We start from the raw sequence: 23,499 nt of genomic DNA, 5'->3' as shown, positions 1-23,499 counted from the left end.
GCAGATATTACAGACGTCTGGCCGTATACACACACCTTTTTATTCAAAGTTACTTTCACTGCTTTCACACTGGGGGTCCTTTTTTTTAGCTTTTTGTATTGCTAAAAAAAAATCCCACTGTAAACCATAATAACACTAATTACTTAGCTAGCATCAGCCACTACCACCACCACTACAAATACCACCACCACCAATACCACCACCACCACTACAAATACCACCACCACCACCACTACAAATACCACCACCACCACTACCACTAATACCACCACCACCACTGCCACTAATACCACCACCATCACCACCAATAACTCTACCACTACAAATACCACCACCACCACCACCACTACAAATACCACCACCACCACTACAAATACCACCACCATCACCACCAATACCTCTACCACTACAAATACCACCACCACCAATACCTCTACCACCACAACTACCACTGATACCACCACCACTATTAGCACCACCACCAATACCTCTATCACTACAAATACCACCATCACCACCAATACCTCTACCACCACAACTACCATTAATACCACCACCACTATAAGCACCACCACCACCAACACCACTATTACTATCACCATCACTACCTCTATTACTTCTACCACCACCACTACAACCACTAACACTACGACCACTAACACTAATCCCACCACCACCAACACTGCCTCTATTACTACCACTATTAAGGCTACCACCACTTACATTGTGACCACCAAATCTACTACTACCACCACCATTATTACCACTACTATCACTACTATTACCACCATTATTACCACTACTATCACTACTATTACCACCATTTACATTTATGGCATTTGGCAGACGCCCTTATCAGAGCGACTTACAGGGAAGGGTTGAGGGCTCAGCAGTGGCAGCTTGGTGGTTGTGGGATTTCAACCTGTGACCTTCCGATCCAAAGTCCAATGCCTTAACCACTGAGCGACAACCACTAACCAACACTAACACTAGGGGAAAGTGGTAGCTCAGTGGTTAAGGCTCTAGTTACTGATTGGAAAGTTGGGGGTCCCAGTATCACCAGACTGGCACTATTTGGGCCCTTAAGCAAGGCCCTTAAACTCTTTGTGCTCCAGGGGCACTGTATCATGACTGACCCTATGCTCTCATTCCAGCTTCCTTACATCACTGGGATATGCAAAGTTCAATGTGCTGCAAAGTACCTGTGACAAATATAAAGCACCTTTCGACTACCACTTTAACCACTAATACTACTAATGCTGCCACTACTTCCACCACTACTACAACTAAATATCTGGCAGATACTGTAATGTTCTGATTTACAGACTGTCACGTGTCATCCTGCAGTACAGCTCACACTTATTTGCAACACGATTAACGGCCTCTGTGTCTCCAGCATGTGCGTAATATCTCTTTATTCTGATCGGACGGTGATGGTGACAGTGAAGTTACGCCATGCCTCCCTCCTTCTTTCAGACGATCCTCGATTGTCTTCACATCCTGACGTGTCGAGCGAGCTGAACTTCTGACCCTCTTCTGATTCAGACTGACGCTTTAGCGATGCCTCCAGAAGCTCTTATGACTCAACGATGTGAATCCATGAAGAACGAAGGATAAAAAAAATGAACCTGCTGCGATTTCGAATGCTCGCCTGCCGTGATGAAACCAGATCGTGTTATTTCTTTTCTTACTCTCAGTCTTGTGCGATATTGCGTCAACACAAAAACCCGCACGATCCTCGTCACGTCTCCGGCCATAATCCATCTGGATGCTTCAGAGAGCTGGACAGGTTTCAGTGTGGTGCTCACGCACGATGGACACAAGTCCCAGGGCAATCATAATCATCTCCACCTCCATCAGGAACCAAAATAATTACCGAGGCAGTCCGGTTTTATTTTTGTGCCGCTGCCAGAATTCAGGTTCACCACGTTCTCAAGGACGCCGTGAAACAGTAACAATGTACTGTAAATATTTGTAATACAATTTTACTTTGTTTTTTTGTTTTTTTACAAAAACCTATTAAGGTTTTATGGAAGGAGATGTTTTTCAAACATCTATGGACGGAGTCTCCAGTGTCAACTTCCACTTTTCTAGATGTTAAAGTGTTCTTGTAGAGATTTAATCAACCCAAGTCAGGTACTGATAGAGGTGAGGTGAGGAGGCCTGAGGTGCAGTCAGCATTTATAATTATCCTAAAGGTGTTCAACAGTGTTGGCGCTCTAAAGCAGAAGATCTTCCACACCATCCCTGTACAGTATATCTCAATTGTCATGCTGGAACAAGTTTGGGTCTCCTAGTTCAAGTGAAAGGAATAGTTAAAGTTTTTGGACATATAGTGTACCTGTTAGCTGACAAGTTAAAAGAGTAGCGATTGGGATGGTTTGGTCATGAGCAGAGGAGAGACGTGGGGTAAATCAGTAGAAGAATGCTGAAGATGGAGCCACCAGGCAGGGGAAAAGAGGAAGGCGGAGAAGGAGGTTTAAGGAGGTGGTAAGGAAAGACATGCAGGCGGTAGAGGACAGAGTGAGGCGGATGGAGACAAATAATCTGCGGCGGCGACCCCTAATGGGAGAAGAAAATGAAGAGAAGCTAATAGCAAAGATCTTCTTCTTATTATTTCAGTGGAACTGAAGATCTTTAGAGGACATTGTAATCACATCGCTGATTAGGTTAATGAGCTTTATCGCTATAGCAACCTAAGTGGATTGAAAATCAGGAGGTGTTTTTTTTTTTAACAGCAAAAATTGCGTAATGTTAAACTGATGCTTGTACACACACACACACACACACACACACACACAAACACACACACAAACACACACACACACACACATTAACTAGTTAACCGCTAATATGTCAATACCGTTTATGCTAATCTGGTTGCCTGCTGCTTGCTGGATTTATAATCGCGTGTGCTTTCAGAACAATTTTAGGATCCAAACCTAATAGGAAATATTTGTACTGTAGCTTCACACAGCAGCAGAGATGAAAAAAAGAAAAGAAAAACAAAAGCATCCCCGCCGTTTATCTTTGGATCAGTGAGATTGGGAAGGCGTGAACGGCAGGAGATCAGATGCTCGCCGCTGTTTGTTGGAAACTGAGCGCTACACGTGCAGAACAGCAGGACGTACCATTGGGGCTCAGAAGATGTAGTGCAGAGGGATGTACGCTTGTAGTTCATGGAGCTCATGAAGACAGGAACAGGAACTCCCTTCGGATTTTCATTTCCACAGTGAATCAATCAATCAATCAATCAATCAATCTGTCTGTCTGTCTGTCTGTCTGTCTGTCTGTCTGTCTGTCTGTCTGTCTGTCTGTCTTCTTTATTTTTTGTGTTTTTTTATGTTTGTTTATTCATCCATAGGTTCTTCTATCAATTTGTAATTTTTTTGTTTTTTATCTGTCCATTCATCAATCCCTTAATCCTTCTATCCATGCACTGATTTATTGACCCATCTATTTTTTTTTCTACCTGTCTATCCATCCATCTATCCATCCACCAATTCATCCATCTATTTATCCATCTTATCATCCATGCATTAATCTACTGATCCATCTATTAATTATTTTAATTAGTTGTTATTTTATCCACCTGTCTATCTGCCTATCCATCCATCCATCCATCCATCCATCCATCCATCCATCCATCCATCCATCCATCCATCTCTCTTCACTATAAGGCTGCAGTAAGAGTATGGAGCCTAAAACTGTTCCCAATCGATAAACATGTGAAATATGACATAGTAAGATCAGCCTCACATTACGGAACACCTCTGAAATGTCATGCAAATAATGAAAATCTTTATTCCTGCTCTCTGTTTGCTATAAAAGAATCACCTCACAAGAAACACAACGTCTCCTGTAGTCACAAACAACACACAGTTTATCCGAACCCTCGCGGTGAGGCAGGACTCGCAGCTAAATTATTCATGAGGCAGATCTGCAAGCTGAGCTATGAAGAGATCAGCTCCAAGATCAACACAAAGATCAACACAGAGACCAGCTCACAGATCATCTACGAAATCAGCTACAAAATTAGTTTAGAGATCAGCTACGAGATCAGCACAGAGACCAGAGCCATGATCAGCACCAAAATCAGCAGCTTCAAGATCAGCTCTTAGATCCATGCTAAGATCAGCACCAAGATCAGCTCCAAGATCAGCTCATAAACCTTAAAAGAATCAAACAGTCCTACTACACAACCTGTCAGGTTTTTTTTTCCTCCTCGTTCCAGCAATGAGAAAATTATTTTAATGAGAGGTCCGAATTTCCCCTTTGAGCTGCCTGGGATGTCATCTAAAGGAATAAACCAAATTAGTTTTGTTATATAGGGAAATCAAACGCTGTAAGTTGATCATCCATCACACAGCTAGGTGTTTGTGTGTACCGAGATGAGGAGAGAAGTCCCGAGATGAGGACATCTTTATTACACCTTTACGTTCACGCTTATTTGTAAATTACAGCTCTTAGCGAGGGAAAGTGGGCGGGGCCAGGTGACAGAAATATCAAAAACATTATGCAAATGAGACAGAGAGTAACACTACTACACGAGAGAAAGACGCTGAGACTCCCATAAAGGAGCCTTTTAGACTAATTCTTGGGATTAATCCCTTTTTTTGTAAACATGTAAACAATTTGAGGCACAGTGACACTGATATCAACTCTATCACTGATGGGATATTTGATTATGATCTTCCAGCAGGAGGTGTGTTTGTGTGCATGGCTTCGCTGAACCAGCACTTCTTTCCTTGTCAAACATTGCACCGGTACACATTTCCTCTACGTTGCATCATTGGCATGTTGCGCACGTGCTTGGCTTTGCAATCTTGCACCTCGGGGGAAAGTTTTCGGTTTCGTCCGGTCATCCATATGCAGCACATCATCAGAATCCGAATCACAAACACTAGAAAATGCAGCATGGGGAATTTTCGACAATCAGCACATCAATTCTGGGCTGCTGGAGCTTCCAGGATGTTTGATGAAACAAAAGTGTAACGTGTTTTTCAGTATTAATGTGTCAAACACAGAGGCTTTAACTCGGGACGTTCAATTTTCATGAGCGATTAAGCTGAATTGTTTGCGGATGCGTCTTTCAACCTAAATAGAGTCAGTGAAGAAAAAAACAGATTACCACTGAAAAATGCATAAGAGTGTTCCGGAAGGTAACGATTTATCTGAACACGGCTCCATTAAATCAGCTCGGATAGCTGAGCCAGGGAGTCGGGGGGTCCATCAGCATGCCCGAGCTCATCGCTGAGCAAAGGCCGCTGGGTCACTCGGAGACTCCTTGCTAAGTGTGTGAAGTTGTGTTATTTCTTGGCTTAATAAATGCATCGCCTTCGCGCAGGCAGACTTATGGGACGTGCTGAAGTTGAGATAAATAGCAAAATGCTTAGCAGAAATTTAACATAATGCTCTACACTAGTGGAGGCCGTGTCGGTCCGGCATGTCGAGTGCCTGGCTTTTGCGTGCTAATTTGTCCTGGGGGCTAACACACTTCCTAATTTGCCGCTAGCTGCAAATGTGTATATGTGATGCCCTTGTCCTAAATCCTGGCACCATTATACCACTGGGGTTTCACATAATCTAGAAACAAAGGCTTGCAGAAATTTGCCCAGTGGATGTTATTACCCAATACCAAGATCTCCGATATCACTACTGGAAAATAAATAATTGGCGAATTCAAAGGTTCTAACGGTAGCAGTGTAATGTGTTACCAAGCTAAAACCGGTTTCATAAGCCTGCCGATACGTCGTACTTGTATTTCACAGGATGTTCGACGTAACAGTTCCGCTGCTAAAGTTAGCACAATGAAACCACAGCCTATAAAATGACACTTGGCTCACAGACACTCGCTTATATCCTGCTTGTAAAGAGAACAAAAAAAGATTCAGAGCATCATCGTTGGCTCCAGCAAAGGTTTTATAAAACGCTAAGTGAGCGTGTCTCTCTCAATTCGTAATATCCCATAAATAATCAATCACGGCTAATCCTGATATAATAGCGTCTCGGTGTGTGTCAGACTTCCCCAGGGCTTGAGCTTAGTGCTGTGTAAATACTAATAATACTAATAATAATAATAATAAAATGGCTCTCGAACAAAAACCCTCCTACATTACTTCCTGGTTTTTGTGATGACAGCTCAGCGGTATTCCCTGGCTTGAAACCCAAGACTAACTCGTATTGAGACTCTCAGCAGCATTCTGCTCTTAGAAAGTCTCTCTATGCTTTTAGCTCACCATGCCACCCTTCTTCTTTTCTTCCACTTCCCTCCTCCCCCCAATTGTCTCTCTTCCCTCGCTGCCGCCCTCCATTTTCTGTTTCCTTCGTCCCTCAAGCCATCTGGAAAAGGGGCAAAAAGAGGGCCCTGTGCAATTTCTTTTCTCTAATAGGTACTTCCCAACCTTCTGCTCCATAGTCAGGGGAAGTGACAAGATTAAAGAATGGCTGGTCCTTTTTTCAAAGGCAAGGGCTGAGACACAGGAAATAGCATTGGGTAATTATGGGTAAATCGAGCACACGGCTAAAGCAAAACCTCGACTTGGTTTGAACGTCACTCTCTCTCTGTCTCTTTCTCTTTCTGTATCTCAGTAGCTTTTGCTTTTAACTCTCTCTCTCCCTCGTCTGTTTTCTCCTCGACTCCGACCTGTGTTGCGATTTGAAATGCAGTATTCGCTATGGGACTTGTCTGAAGCCTGCATCCCTTCTGCTTTGAAGCCTCTCGATACGCTGTGCTAAAAAGTCACTGAAGCCGAGCACAATGGTCCAAGATCAAAGGCTCATTCATGCGGAGTGGAAATATTAACCAGCCCTTGGCTTTGAGGTCAACGTAATGGGTACATACAGTATGCATAGATAGCAATATGAGAAAAGGCTCCCCAAGTGCAAAATTTGTTCCGAACCGATCAGGTACCACCCATGATTATGAAGCAGCATATTCTCTGAGAAGGAAAATCATCCTCAACATCATTCGAGTGCTACTGCTTAATGACTTGCCCAAGGTTATTCTGATGTCACTCAAATCCGATCCGATCTAGGATCAGCCCATCACGGGGATGCAGGAGAAGAGGTAAGGAAGGGTTGAGATCTCGAACGCTGGCGGTTGCTTCTCTGGAGAGGATCCTTGAGGCTGCGGCATTATGCTGAGTCACGCTTGTTCCCTCCACTACATTAAGCATTCTCCATCCGGCGTACCACCTCCAACCCTGCTGTCGGAAAAAAAACACTGCCGAGAGCTCTCCCAACGAGGACTTCTAATAAGACGGCGCGTCTCGACCCTGATCATAACGAGTCACTTAAAATTCATGCACCAGCCGCCTGGATTAAGCCAATTATCAAAGCTGAATTTGTTTGTCTGATCCGAAAAAAAAACAACAAGTAAAGCATGAGCATTACCATTAGCTAGTTTTATGTTTTCTGGTGATCAATAGATCCATGGCTGCACAGCTTTGAACATCAAAGAGGAGGAACAAGGTACATAAGCCCTTATTCCAGCCTTCATTTGTGGCACACTTGAGCTAGGCCTTCTGGCTCAAGCATCCTCAGTAGTACTTATCGAGGGGGATGAGAACCTGTTTGTCTGGGGACCAGTCGTTTGCCTTTTATCTCTCGTTTCAGTTTGGGGACTAGATTGAAGGAAACAGACACCTGAGTAAAGACACAAAATAATACAAAAAAAACAGAGGAAGGACACGTGTGGAATTTGTGAACGCAGGCTTTCATTTGTCATCCGGCTGGCAGGTGCGGGACGGTTCTCTTGCAGAGGAGTGGGAACGAGGTTGGAAAGTGACTGAGCCAGCTGGCAGAAACCCCCCTTCCCTCCTTCCCACACCTACAGGTTGCCTTTGTTTATTAATAATCCTAGCACCCTCGTCTGGAAAAACTCAGACGGAGGACCAGCTGGTGGGCCATTGTACCATCGATCACAGGGACCAGTTCCCCCAATTTGTCAACAGCGGTTAAAAAAAAAAAAAAAAAGGGTCCCTGGAAAATGATCCCCCAGAAGCCTTTCATTCAGACCTTTCAATTAAACAACTAGATGAATTATTGAGGTTAATCACTGCAAATGACCACAGCAGTTAATAATTTATGGATATCAGACAGAACGGTGGCCAAGCATTTAGTAACACGCGTCTCCTTCTCTGTGGACGTCTGCATTCGCCAGTGCCAAACCCATTGTAATAAAAACTATGTTCTTCCACGTCTTTCTTTTTTTTTTTTTTCCTCCCACAAAGTCTGATTGGCTATCAGCGGAGCGCGCTCAGTGAGCTCGGAATCGGTAGCCATATCTCGCTAAATTTGAAGGACAACATGGGATCAGGTGCAGAGTTGAAGGATGGAGGGGTAAAAAAACATATGAAATAAGGACTGATGATCGGCGGGAAGTAAGATTAGCAAATCTCGGGTTGAAAAATGTCAGAATGTTGCTGCATTTCGTTTTGATGCGTTTATACACGGAATGCGGGATATGGAATAGTCCTGGACACTGTGTAGGTGAGGTCAAAGCTTAGTGGTTGACGCCTTTGAAACTGAAGGTTGTGAGTTCAAAATCCCAGCCCTCTCTTAACTCAGTAGCTGCTCATTTGTATGAATGAGAGAAATGTAAGTTGCCCTGGATAATCATCTGCCAAATGTGTCCAATATGGATCTGATTAGCATTTCTTCTAAAAGACAGTAATAAAATTACAGTCTCACCTGTTTTATACAGAATTCAGTAAATATCATAAAGGACAAAAAAGAAAAAGCGAAAATCCTCTAATCAGAAACCATCATCACAACCATGTATATTTTACTGCCTCATAAAAAGGTCCTTAATCTATTGTTTAATTCGATCTCGTTCTCCGAGGCGTTTCTCAAACAAAGTATCGGTTCATTTGCATCGTGTATTCTTTGCCAGAGCAAACTTCACCAGCCTTGAAAAGCCTGAAGTCTGACGAGGAGGGATTATCCAAGAACAAAATGAGCAAAAGATCAGAAATAATAAACAGCGCAGTCTCTAAAACCTAATGGCTGCTTTTCATTCCTTTTTTTTTTTTTTTTTTTTTTTTATATTGCCTTCCATTTCTCTCGGGCCACTCGAACCTCGGCATGATCTTGTCTGCCTCCGTGCCGAAACGTGTTAGTTTTTTACTTCGGTAATTGTTTTTCTTCATTCCTATTGCTTCTCTTGGTCGTTCTGATTGGAAGTTATGGAATTTTAAAAATGTTCGGAGAAGTTTCGCTATTTAAAGAAGTAATATCTGTCAGCGCAGTGCGTCGCCTCGTGTACGTACGCATTGGGTCAATTCATAAACCCTGGTGCCTCATCACCACATCCCATTAAGCACCTAAATGCCTTAACCACAAGATAAATCCCTCGCCAAATGATCTGCTCCTAAACCATGCAGGAGCTTTTAGAGTCTTTACTCTTAGAATTTCCTGCTCTTCGGGTTCCGTCGTCCGAAGTTTTCCTAGCTTGCAGGCTGCCATAAGCCTCCCGCCTGCTGGGAGAATCTCATGAACAATTGTGTATCTCATGAACAATTGATTAGGTTGTCTTAATTAATTTTGCAGCATGCAGGATTATTCATTTATTATTCGATCCCACGACAGCCATCCAGACTTCTCCATTCAGCAGGAAGACTGGGTTTTTTTTGGGGTGGATTTTATTTTTTATTTTTTTCTGCTGACTTGTGCAAATCTCAAATTGCAGTCTACAGAATCGGAGAGAGAGACGATGGGATAAGTAAAAATAGCATTCGGCTCACTTCTGCGTTACCTCCTGGGCTTCCTGGAGTATTGAATAAATCCCAGGGCTTGAGTTTTTTGACATGCTAAGCAGAGTTATGAGATTGCAGGCCGGGGACTGTGTAAGATTATCTGGTCTAGGTTTTGCGTTGATCAAAAGAACATCAAATGGATGTGACTCTCGGCATGAGAAGAAGGATTTTTTGGACAAAGATTAGGCAAGTCAACGTGTAAAAGGAACTCAAAGGCCAATAAAGAAGGAAGCTAATGTAAGGGTAATATTCAGGTTTATGGAATGGGGATCATCATGTCCATGATTGAAGTGTGCAGTTCTACCAAATTTGTCCAAATCCTAGAAATCTTGAATGAAATGGATCCATGATCTATAAATATTCATACAGGCTGCATGACTGACCTACGAAACTCCTCCCAGCCCTTGAATCTCCTACATTGGTTCCTCATTTATCATGACATCACATGAATGCCTCAGTCATGAAGTGCGTGCCAAGCCTCCTAACGATGCTCACCAATCACCTTCCATTTAGGAGCTCGTTGGAACACATCGTCTGGAACGCTGACAACCAAAACAGCCGTACTCATTAATCTGCAATGTTTCTAAAAAAAAGTAAATAAAAAAATAAAAACAATCCTCCACCATAAACCCAGAGCAAACAGGCGATCCACACAGGACGCACGGAGGAGCCGCTTCCAAGGGACGCCAAGTCCTCCAGCTGCAGCCACAATTCCTTTCACAACCCTGCTGCCTCCTGCCAACGCGACACAGTGCTTATTATTCGCTCTGCCAAAGCAGGCTGCTTGTTGATATTCAGGACGAGGCCCAACATCGAGACACGGACCTCGGAGAAGATGGTGTTCTCCGGGCCGTTAGCTCCAAATGGACCCACTTCTTCATGCAGGTTTGTGGCAACAGCAGGTAGCAGTCAATCCATCACTCGGATGCAGCACGGCTAGCCAGAGAACATTAAGCCGTCTCACACACACACACACACACACACACACACACACACACACACACACACACAACTCACTTCCTCTTTTACCTGACTTTTTTTAGGGGTTGTTTGTATGGACTCGTGACAAAGAGACGCAGGTGTTCGCCTAAAGCCACCTCTGGCATTTTGGCCCAGCACTCAGCATGACTGTAAATCTGAAAACGTCGAGTGTGGAAAACAAATCAGCCCCCAAATTGTCCTCCATTTTCCACCCACGTCAAAGCTGATTAACCTTTTCAACCTGCACAGCACTCGGAGGTGCAACATCAGCCGCTTTAACCAACGACAAGGACAAGCAGGAAACCTTTAGCAATAGTCTCAGAGATTTTTGTTCATGAGTTTGCGACTGTTGGCCATTAATAATGACACCCCTCTGCCTTCATCCCTTCCTTTCTCTCTCTTTCTCTCTATCTCTCTTTCTCTCTCTCTCTCTCTTTTCCTCTGGTTGCAGGTGCTTAACACAATCATACTCGGCCATTTGTATTTTTTGGGACGCATCCATCATAATCACTCAATTACCGAGCCTTCAAAGTCAAACGTGACATCGGAGGCCAAAAGTGCGACAGCGCCACCCGCCGGCCGCCGACGGGGACAATGTGCTGAGCCGTAGCCATAGCCGGGACCGCGCGCGTTTGTGCGTGTGCGACGAGTTGCGTGTGTAAAACGTGTAAAAAAAAACAAAAACAATAATAATAAAGAAAAAACGTTCCCCTAAGAATGCTTTTTAGACGTGTCGCACGTGCGCATCGCTCTAATGTTACACTCGTCGATGCAAACGAGTTTGCTTTTGGAGAAACGCGCGAGGGAGAGAGAGAGAAAGAAAGAGAGAGAGAGAAGGAGAAAGAGAGAGAGGAAGGAGGGAGGGAGAGAGAGAGAGAGAGCGTGCATGCTTGAAATGCTGAGTGAACTAGAATATTAATGCATTTGCACTAACGCATTACTGCATTTCCCCCTGTCTCTCTTTCTCTCTCTCTCTCTCGCTTTCTTTTTTTTTTTTTCGTGTGCAAAACCTCTCGTGCAACTTCCCTTCGCCGTTAATCTCATGCACGGACGTTTTTGCACGTTTTTCTCATGTTTACATGCACAATTTTTTTTTACATCTACTTAATGCAAGTTGGACGCATTTCTTCTCTTTTTTTTCCCTCCCATTTTCTTCTTCGGTATTCTGCTTCAATGGAAACGCGTTCGCGTCGGAGATTGCACGGGAGCGCGCGTGCACAAACGTCCCCCCTTTTTGCACGAGACGCAGTTATTGCATTTAATTTTTTTGTCGGATGCTGTTTTAATAGTAAAGGTGAACGCGAGAAAGAAACGCGGGACGTGGATGGAAAACGTGCATCACTCTCTCTCGCTCTTTCTCTGTCTACCGATCACTCTTTTTTCTCTCCTTCTTTCTCGCTGCAGTTTTAATCGCTTCTTTGGCGCCCTCACTGACTCGCGCACACGCACGCACACGCACGCACGCACACACGCTGCTGGTTAAAAAACAAAAAACAAAATTCATGAACAGGTATCGCGCGTGCAAACCAGGAGGAAGCCGCAGAGATGAAAAGAAAGTGTTTTGGCAAATGTGAAGCACGGGGAAGAGGAAAGAGAGGAAATGCTGATGGTCAGCGTGTGTAAGATCACATTGCAGGGGCTGTTGGTGCTGGTGCATCCTCATCTGTACAACCTAACAAACACACAACTGCAACCTATGCAAAGGGCATGTGCATATACACACACAATATATATATATATATATATATATATATATATATATATATATATATATATATATATCCAGGTTTGTGTGCAGGTGCATGCTCTTACCTAAATCTGCTTCTCTCCTGTGACGAGGAACGGAGCTCCAGGGCGAAGATTTAATGCGTCCGTGCGAAAGTTGCGCTCAGAGATCCCTGTGCTCGGCTCATGCTGGTGGAGGGCAGAGGAGAGAGCGACTCTTCTCATGCTCAAGAAGGAGAAACGCACAGCGAGGTGATGGGATGCACGTCAGAGATGCGAAGCAGAGGTGATGCACAGAGATGGCGTGGAAAATATCCGAGAAAGAAGAGAAGAGGAGGAAGTAGAAGAAACAGGAGAAGAGGAAGAGACGGCCGGTGCATTCGGTGAGAGCAAGCGGAAGGAACTGAGGAGAAACGGAGTGGAGAGGGGAAGAGAGGAGGGAGATGGAGGACAGCAAGGGGAGGGACCGGGCTACATCAGAATGAGAGAGAGGGAGGGATAGAGAGAGAGAGAGAGAGAGAGAGAGGGTGGAAAGGGAGGGAGGTGAGAAAGTGATGGAGGTTGACTAAGTGATAGAGGGAGAATGGTTTTAAAAAGGAAAGAAAGAGAGCAAGGAAGTGAGAGAAAGAGGAAGAGGGAATTATATAAAGATTACATATGCTGTTTGTATAGCGACGCTCTCGGGGTTTTTTTTGCTGGCGAGATTCGATTCAGCACAAATTGAGTTGTTGTAGTTCACGCAGCACAGACGCCTGGAGAAATCCGAGAACGTGACACGGTCAGAGGGAAAGCCGAGCTCTCTGCAGACTCACGAGTCACGTTTTCACGTTCCACTCGTGTCACACTGACAACCGGTCATTAAAGAATAAAGACCAGGATTGTTTGGACGTCCATCAAAAGACGCACTGCTGATGATCCGGATGTTCTCAGGGCCATTTCAGGAAGAGTCTTCAGGCAGGGTGCTTTTTATCCTTCACACAACAAGGAGGTTCAAAATAAATAAATACAACAGAACCAATAACAGCACACACACTTCATGGAGGCGAACAATACAGTACGATACACTATACAGTGGAACAATCAATTTAAAGAGAAGGGTACAAATTTACATTTAGACCCTATCTAACAAATATACACTTTATCTACAAAAGTATTGGGACACCTGACCTTTCACCCAGATGTGGTTCATTTCCAAACTGTTTCCACAAACTTAAAGACACACAATTGCATCGGACGTCTTTAAATGTGGGAGAAGGAAATTGTCCCTTAATTTGAACAAGGAGACTCAAACCTGTTCCCTGTGCACAAAACCAGCTCCATGAAGATCTGCTTTACAAGTGTTGGAGTTGAAGATCTCCTGCTATTGAGCTCCAACCCTTTTGAACATGAATGAAAGTGAACGCTGACTGCACCCCAGGCCTCCTCACCTTCTCACCGACATCAGTACCTGAATTTACTAACACCCTTCTGGCTGAATGAGCACAAATCTCCACAAAACTCGATTGGAACATCTTCCCAGGAGAGTGGAGCATGTTATTAGAGTGAATCTGAACTAAATATCCACCTCAAATTGGTGCTAAAAACTGATTGAATAATTGATATTGAGCTTCTTTAAGAAGATTGTTATTTTTATTTAGACTGAGCCACATGGCGGCCATGTTGGCTAGCCAGCTATGTTATGGGTTCAAACAGGAAGTTTATCCTGAGCTTAAAACTAGCAGATATACGTTGTCTGGTTTTGACTTACCTCAAGAGTTTGTTTCTTTTGATGAGGATCCTTTACCTTCTCCAGAATCAGGACATGGGTTCAGGGGGAAGTCTGTTTTATCGTTATTTTCTTATTTTCTTCCTAAGGTTTTTAATTTTGTTCACCTTTCACCTCAAAGTTGTGAGGTTAATCCGATAATGCATTCTTGACCTTGATTGATTAATCACATGACTGAAACTCTAGGATCCACTGGTTGCCATATCTGTAGGAATCCTTTAATTACAAATTATTTGTTTATTTACAGGTTGGCTAAAAAATCTCAAGTACTGTAGCTGTTTATAGCAACACATTTGCGTTATTTGAAGGTGGATTTAAACACATGCTATTGGATAGTGTACAGCATGTTCTCCCGCAATGAGGAACATTTACATGATCCCTAACCTTGAAACAAATCCGATACTATACACTATTTGTACAAATGTATTGAGACACCTGACTTTTCCAGCCATGTGTGGTTCTTTCCCAAAGTGTAACACAAAATTACAGAATTCAATTTGAACCAGAAGAGCCAAATCTGTTCCAGCATGACAATGTTCACAAAGTCAGCTCCATGAAGATCTGATTTACATGGGTTGGAGTGGAAGATGTCCTGCTGAAAACCTTTAGGAGGACCTCTCAGTGCACCTCAGACCTCCTCACCTCACCTACATCAGTACACGACTTTACCTGAAACTAAATGAGCACAAATCTCCACGAAATCTAGTGAAACATCTTCCCAGAAGAGTGGAGCTTATTATAAGAGCCAGTAGGGACTAAATGTGGAATGGGATTCTCAGAAAGAAGGACATTCCAATCTTGTACTCGGGTGTCCACATATTTTTGTTGATATAGTGTAGCCTTTATATTAATATGAACTGCTTATAACACATGGTTTCTGTAGTTTAACACATAATGTTTTTCTGCATACTGAGCACCATGAAACAAAAACAAATCTAATATCTTGGGGGAAATTGGATTTAGAAATAATCCACCCAATATTACAGTGATTCACTTAAATAAACTGATAATGGGGGACTCTGGGTCGGAGCATAATCGAGTTTATTTCTAAATACGCGATGATCTTCTGCCCCACGACGGTAAACTCTCGCCAAATGCGAAATTCGGTTCCAATTAGCGCGAGGTGTAGAACGTGTACAGGAAAATGTTTTGCGAAGTAGCAATACAATGTCCGTGATTTCCGCTGCTTTGTCGTCTTGTTTTCTCGTCTGCTGTTGCGGAATAAAAAAGCGACCGCATTATGGAAACTACCTGGTTATTTGTCATAAAAGGAGCTTACCTTTATTAAATCTCTAGTTGTATAATGATGGTGATATAATGTACTCGCCCATGGCTACACAATATTGGATGTACTGTATTCTTCTGGGCTGCATTTTAACTCCGCTTTCTATAGTGCATGTTTGAGATCAATAACTATTTGATGCTTTGCACAAAAGCCTCTGTATCCTTTTAAAATACAAAGGTAGTCGACCCAGATTTTTTTTTCCTCTTTAATACTCATGATTGCTAGCAAAAATCTTTGAGAAAAAAAAGCCTCAGCTCTGTTTGGGTTTTTAATTTCAGGTAATTATTAGTGCTTTTTCAGAGAAGTAGACAAATACGAAGAAATTATATGTTATGAGCCTTAGTATTAGTAGCATAATAATTCACCCATTGGACTTTGGATCTGATTTTGAGTTTGAATCCCAGGTGCACCAAGCTGCCACTTATGGACCCCTGAGTTTTTAACTGATCATAAATCTAAATTCAATTGAGTGAGGAGGGTTTTTTTTTTGAAGCATCAAGTTTGGGCCAGACTTCAGATATAAATATACACTATATGAACACAATTAATGGGACACCTGACCTTAAATGTGGTTCTTCGTCTATATGTGGTGTATATACAATGGCTACTGTACTGTGGCATGAGATTTTCCCTTCACTTGAACCAGGAGACTGAAACCTGTTCCAGCTTGACGATGCCCCTGTCAGCTCCATGAAGATCTGCGTTACATGGGTTGCAGTGGAAGATATTCTGCTATAGAGCGCCAACCCTACTGAACACCTTCGGGATGAATCGGAATGTTTTTACAATGTTTCATAGAAACTTTCGTTGATACCAGACATTTCTACACCACTATACCAGATTATTCTTAACAGCTATTTCAAAGACAGCAAATAGAAATTCTTCTGTTGGTAGAAGATTCAAATGGAGGTATCTGGTAAACATTTTTATGTTTCAAACAAAATGGACAAAAAGCTAATTTCCGTCAAGACTTCCGAGTCGAGACAACATCAAATACACATTTCCGCCGGAGAATTTCATCTTTGTTTCTGCATTTTAGACAGATGCTCTGACGTACTGTGCTGCTCTTTATGACTGACCATTAGACACTTAGCTTCAATCGTGAGGAACAGGAACAGACTGGAAAACAAGACTGTCCTTATTGAAAAGCTTAATCTGAGCCAAGATTCAGAGAGAAGGAGAACTAACACTTTCTGAAACTGTACAGTGATCGTATGTAAGAGCAGGAAAGAGGATGCAGGCGACTCGGTAATGCGAGGACGCATTGAAACACTCATCACGGGGTGAAGCGAGCGTGGAATCGAGCAGACAGGAAGCTGCATCAGATTTAGAGATTAGTTGCATGATAATGATTGGCTCTGAAAGAGAAAAAAGCTGTGAAGAATTTGCCAGGGGATCTAAAGAGGAGTGTAAGAGAGGCAGTGGGGAAATGCCGGGATATTCTGCTGATTGTAGCTTTATAGAAGCTGTGGGGAAAAAAAGCCTTCCATTGATCAGAAAAGAGAAGAAGGAGTTTGTTAATAGCAGTGAAGAGGATTCTGGGCTTGGGACCAATTTTTATTTAGTTTTTAGATTACAGAGGAAATGTACTATGAATGAGGTCTGGTTACATAAACTTCCTTACATACTGTATAAAGTTCAGGACAAACAACGAGCATGACTGATTGATGATGGATTTTTTTAAGGTACTTCACTATATGGCCAAGTGTTTGTTTCTTTTTGAACATCTCATTCCACATAGAGTTCCCATTTCCTGTTATAATAATCTAAAGTTTTTTGGAGGAAGATGTTCCACTAGAATCTGGAGTGTGCTCCTGGAGATTTGTGCTCATTCAGCCACAAGGGCGTGTTAGCATATTTACATTTACTGCGTTTGGCAGATGCCTTTATCCAGAGTGACTTACAACTATCTCATTCATACAACTCAGTTAAGGGTTCAAGATTTGTCAGAAACAAAGATATATGCAGGATGCAACTTGCAGTGAAATATAAAACTAATCAGCTGCTCGGAAAATGTTTATTCAATAAAAGGGACTATAAATATAAAATATGAAATAAATGTAAGAAATTATTTTAGATGATGATAAAGTGGTTAAGGGCTTTGCTCCAGTGGCCAACAATGGCAGCTTAGTGGTGGTTGGATTTAATATCACAACCTTCTAATTCGAAGTCCAACATCTTAACCGTTGAATGAGTTGAGGAGGCCTGGGGTGCAATCTAATTCCTATGTTCAGTAGGGTTGAAGCACTATAGCAGGAGACCTTTCACTGCAACTAATGTTAAGCAGATCTTCATGGAGCTGGTGCACAGAGGCAGGTTTGGGCCTTCTAATTCATTTGAAGGGAAAATTTCATGCTACTAAATATAAAAATGTTTTTTAGAATTGTGTGCTTAAAACTTTGTAGTAAACGTTTGGTGAAGAATCACATATAGCTGGAAAATCCAGGTGTCCCAATAAGCCATACTGAGTATTTTATACAGTGAAGAATCTTAATTTTGAAATTACCTTTTGTGCTTTTGAAGACAGTATGGACAGTATGGAAGTAAATGTCATTTTTTACTTTAAGTAGCTTTTTCACGTATCTGTACTTTACTGAAGTGTTTCCATTTGTGGATACTTTGTCTTTAACTTTACTCCATTTCAAAGTTAAATCTTAAAATTATAAAAATAATTGTAATAGAAATCAATGTGTTTGACTCATTAATATCATTCTATTAAGAGAAACATTGAAGTCTTTTCACATAAACTGAGTTCATTAAGCGAAGAGTCTTGTGACAAAAATAATAATAGGAACATTATAGCCATAATAAGTTAGTACTTTGGATACTTAAGTATATTTGAAGGCAAATACTTTTGTACTTTTACTCAGGTGAAAGTTTACAGGGACACTGTTGGGAAACCAAATTTTCTCTTGGTAATTAATAAAATACTCTCGACTTTACTCTACTCTACTCTACACTATTCTACACTTTTCTACTTTACTCTACTTTACTTTACATTCTGGTTGCCTTTAGTTAGAGCAGTACATGTCAACAATGACACTGCAGTGGAATAACTTCATAGACTTTATATTTCACATTTAACAAAGGTCAATACTTAAGCTATAAATGCAGCTTGGTTGACAGACACAAGCCTCCATGTGTGTTTAAAAAGGCAGCTAACTTCAAGACCTTAAACCTTCTCCTTCTTTTTCTTGATTTCACTGTAGCTTTGGACACCATATAAATCATGACCTGCTCACTTCCTGTCTTTCAGATATTGGTAACAGACTTGCCCTTGTTCAGATCCTATCTCTTTCTAACAGACATCATTTTGTTGCTAGTGGCAAACAGAAATCTGTCATTTCTACTGTTACTCAAGGTGCTCCTCAGGGATTGGTTCTCAGCCCTTTCATATTCATTATTTAAATGCTATCCTCGAGTCAGATCTTTTGTCATTAAATTCTCAGTTTTCAATTCAGACCATGAAACTCGGTCAGAGTAAACCACATCCTTGCCCATGTCTAGTTTTAAAGTCATGTGTTTGTGATATAAAGCTGTAGACATCATGTTTCTGGCATAAATGTATAATTTTTATATACATAATTTATATATTACACAATAAAATAGCACACAATTATGTAGATTTTTCTAAAACAATAGGTTGAAGTGATGTGGGTAGTTAGACATGTGACCCAGATACCTGAACTTTCTAGTCATGTGTGGTTCAGGTGTCCACAACCTTTTATATATTGTGTATTCATTTTCATATATTTCATCAATTTCTTTCATCAGTGTGTGTTTATTATTGTAAAGTCTAAACCCAGAATGTCTAAAACTCCCAAAAAATTGTGTGTGAGCTAAACGAGTGTGTTGACATCATATAAACATCTCCATCGAGAATTTCTGTGAAGCTGATTCAGAACAATATTTCTTTAAAATTGCTTGTATTCTTTCTTTTATTTAGCATTTGCAGCATCCTTGTGGTTGCTGTGAATGTTCCCATTGCACCAGTTTTCACACATCCTTCTCTACATCTCACTGTTTTAGCCAGAAATGTGCTTTGTAAGGTCATGTATATACAATAAAGGTTATTATACCATAGAGCCTAGTGCAGGTCTCTAGTTTCTTTTTTGTGTAATTGCTGATTCTAAAGCCCACAGACCTCCCACTGAATCTTTCACGTAGCCAGTAAAAAAAAATAAATACTCATCCCTTAATACATCACAATACATATACTGAAGCCGTATGTGGTCTATGAAGCATCTCAATGCCGTATGTCAGAGAACCGAAGTGTCTGGGAGTTTCAGTGTATTGCTGAATTTGTTGATTTCGTGCTGGTGCAGAAATTACTAATGAAGCTCTGTCTCTGGGGAAAATGGAGTGTTTGAACATGCAAGAAAACATTCAATGTTCCAATTCATTTCCAAATGTGTTCAGTTATGTCAGAGCTCTATAGTAGGAGATATTCCACATCAAACTCTTCAAGGCATATCTTTAGGGATCTGGCTTTGTTTCTTCTAGTTCAAGTAAAAAGACACAGTTCTGTGATTAAAGACAGATTAGGGTTAGTCAGTTCTGCTCCAGTCTATATTTTCAAGGATCACAACACTTGTTTCTTGTAAATTATGTTGTGTTACAACCCGTGGTATTTTGTGGGTTGTGTTGCGTTGTTTGGGATTTGTAGTTTGTAGGTGTGCATGTGCCATTCCAAGACTCCAGTCCAGGCCTTCCCTGCACTCCAGTTAACTGAAGCCACGCCCACCTCCCGTAGATGATGTCACCAGGAGGCGATCTATAAAGTCGGGTCAGAAGCCGGGATCAGGAGCTCGTTTGGTTGGCGCTTGTTTATTCTTTTTTGTGTTTGCTCTCTTTCTTGTTTTGTGATAATCTGGTATTGACCTACACCCTCCTGACTCTGAGTTTGCCCTGTCCTGTTTTAAAGTTTGATTAGCTGATTGTAAATACTCACTGTATTATATAAGTTATAAATATAGGTACATATGTGTGTTGTGGTGTGTTGCTGTTTTTTGATGAGGTAGTTAGGGATGTGGTTTTTATTTCTTTTTTTTATTTTATAGGTAATTCAGGTTTTGTTAAAAGAGTGTTTAGTTTGTTATTTTGACACTGAAGTTTATCCCGGGTCTGTTTGGTACATATTTCAATATACCTTTAATTTAAAATCCCCCAGTGTTTGTGTCCCATACTTTATCTCTCATAGTACCAGATACACTAACGTCCACCTTATATCCACCACCCCATGCTTTTAATCATGCTGTGTAGCCCAACCCTAGACTGAAACATAACAATAATTAGAGCCTGTAAAGTTCTCCAAACACTATCATTACCACTGAAGACATTTCCACCATTCGAAAGCACGTATTTCAGCACCATGGACAGCACTACATTACTAAAGGACAACAGTTGAGTTTATGTAAAAAGAGACTTTCGGTCATTATGCCTCTCACATTGGATTTTAAATAAAGCTATCTGGATGTAATTAAAGTGTACAAGTCTCTATAATTTCACAGGATCAAATCTAAATAATCAAGCTATGTTGAGATTCTTTTCTTGTCTGTCTTTTTTTTTTTTTTTTTCAGCCACCTTCAGCCTTAAGTTGCTGCTTGTTTGTGTACCTTGTTCAATTGTGTACCTTCAAATTTGTAAAAACACTTTGGGGAATAAATACATACAGCTAGAAAATGCAGGTGTCCCTGTGTATTTATTTAAGCACAAATAAACTTCACAATGTCTAGGAACATAAAAAAACATGAGAATATCAGCAAAAGCCTAAAAACACAGACACACAAACTCAAATTCTAACAGGTGTTACTCATTAGGCATAATAAGGAACCATAGTGAGTAATTAGTGAAATGTTATTAGCCTGTGATGTGCAGGGGCTGATGGGAAATGTAGTATAGTGCTGGTTTTGGCATAATCATGACACTAAGGATGTACAGCTGATGAGTACAGTGTTCAATTTTCTGCTCGACTAGCACAAGAGAATATCTGTGCAATGTGTGGTCCATATCTAAATGATATTTTCAGAAATGATATTTTATCAGTCTTGGGCTGATTAAGGAAACCATGCTGAGACATCAATTCATCAGAAACAGAGAGAACTCATGCTTGTAAGATTCATCAGATGCTTTTGTGGGTTTCTTCAGAAAAATAAAAAACACTTTAACCCATTTTAACACGCAGACCTGAGGGCCACGAGCTGATGAAATCAGTTCTCTGTCACATTCACGACTCTTCAAAAAGCTCTTCTGCCTGCATCAACACTTCCTTGTTTATCTCCCATTACCATGCTTTTAAACTGCCTGGAACACCATTTCATCACTCCGTTTACTCCTGCAGATGAACCTCATTAGATCATGCACACTTCTCAAACTGTTCTTACTTCATTTTCACCTCTGATCTGGCCCACAGTGTGAAGAACAACACATGAGGGTTACACCAAGGTTCCTGCACTTATAATCTTTTAATCTGATTTTCTGTTTAAAAAAATGATGAGCTGCAATAAAAACTAGGACCTGCTGTTCGAAATGACAACATGCTGTCCAGATCTGGAGTGAGAGAAGACCAGGTCTGACCCTAAGGTGTTGGAAACGTTGACAATTTGCTAATGATGATTCGCCGATAGAAGCTAGAAGGAATCTTAACATTTTTACTCCACTGATATTTCAAGTAACTGTGAACGGACATTTTTTTTCCATTGTTTTTTCCCTGCTAGAGTTAAAATGTCAGAATCAATTACATCTGAACTTGAGCTGATTTTTCTCTAACAGGAAAAGAAACGTTGCTAATGTGTGAAAAAGGTGAAGCAGTGAGTACTGAGTGAAAATAAAGTGTTTGTCATTAAGACAATAATAATGGAATACCGTATCAGAAGCTGATGGTTGGTGGGTCATTTCAGTTCCTCTGACAGCCTCAGAAGCATTTGGCTTTCACAGCTAATGAAGGACTATTGTTTAGAATGTGGTATACATCATCCTACTTCTATCAGAATCCATCATTAATAAACTTCAGTAAATTAGGTCCATTGACAGTTATACATACCCATGTTAGATCACTTGCCCCCATGCGTGACAGATAATGTTGTATGCTTTGGATCATGAGCTCTTCATTTCTTTCTCCATAACATTCTCCTGGTATACTTCTCAGAAAAGGTCATTCAGGTTCCATCTCTCAAAAGAATCTTCGTTAAGAGTGTAATCTGGTGTTTTTGCTCTTTAATGTTCCCAGTGAATTATGAAGCCGGCTTTTGCTTGTAGACTTTGACAGTGACATCACTGAACTTCTTGAGAGTGTTCTTGACCTTGGCTAGATTTTGTGAAGGAATTTTATCTTCATTAGGTGAATATGTTCACCAGCAATCATCTATTTTAGTTGATCTTTGTGGCCCTCCAGGCACACCCTTTTGGTGTTCCTGAGCTTGCCAGTGCATTCCAAAATGTTGACCATTTCTAATGCTTTTGCGCACATTCTCTCTCTCTCTCTCTCTCTCTCTCTCTCTCTCTCTCTCTCTCTCTCTCTCTCTCTCTCTCTCTCTCTCTCTCTCTCTCTCTCTTCAGTTTTGTATTTTCAACTCAGTAATTGTATCTTCCACTTGTATCATCTTCTCTTTGGACTGCAAAGTAAGAATATCCAGCTGCCAAATGCAACAACTCAAATCAACTCTAGACCATTTATCTACTTAATGTAAGATCAGATCAGATCAGATGTAGCAAAGCTCTCCACTACAACACAATATACATTTGTTGTAAAGAGTTTCCACAGAATCAGCTATCAGGTTGCATTTTTTCAGATCATTGAAGCTCTTTACACAGATCTTTATAGCATTTTCACGCCAGCTTCTGGTTCATACGTTTTGCACATGTGAATCATTAATGGGTGTTTTTTCTACTTGACACAGGAAGAATGAATATGACACATGACACCAGGAATAGCTTACTCTCCTCTTCATTAAAACGGTCGATTCTTCTGCAAAGGTTAAACGGCA

At 41.3% G+C, this 23,499-nt stretch overlaps 1 protein-coding gene across 2 annotated transcripts in view; it reads right to left on the bottom strand.

The window, feature by feature from the left end:
* Positions 1–14,312, bottom strand: part of brinp1 (bone morphogenetic protein/retinoic acid inducible neural-specific 1) — a 113,417-nt gene extending 99,105 nt beyond the window's left edge. The window contains exon 1 of one of the 2 annotated variants that reach the window (XM_083531293.1): positions 14,212–14,312. The gene's annotated coding sequence lies outside the window, so the exon portion shown is untranslated. Of the gene's footprint in view, positions 1–12,551; positions 13,407–14,211 lie in introns of those variants that run through there. The other variant, XM_083531292.1, reaches the window with a different exon arrangement.
* Between the last annotated feature and the right edge of the window lie 9,187 nt (positions 14,313–23,499).

The sequence above is a fragment of the Silurus aristotelis genome, assembly GCF_946808225.1.
Source record: "Silurus aristotelis genome assembly, chromosome: 26".
NCBI lineage: Eukaryota > Metazoa > Chordata > Actinopteri > Siluriformes > Siluridae > Silurus > Silurus aristotelis.
This window is presented reverse-complemented; position numbering and strand designations above follow the sequence as displayed.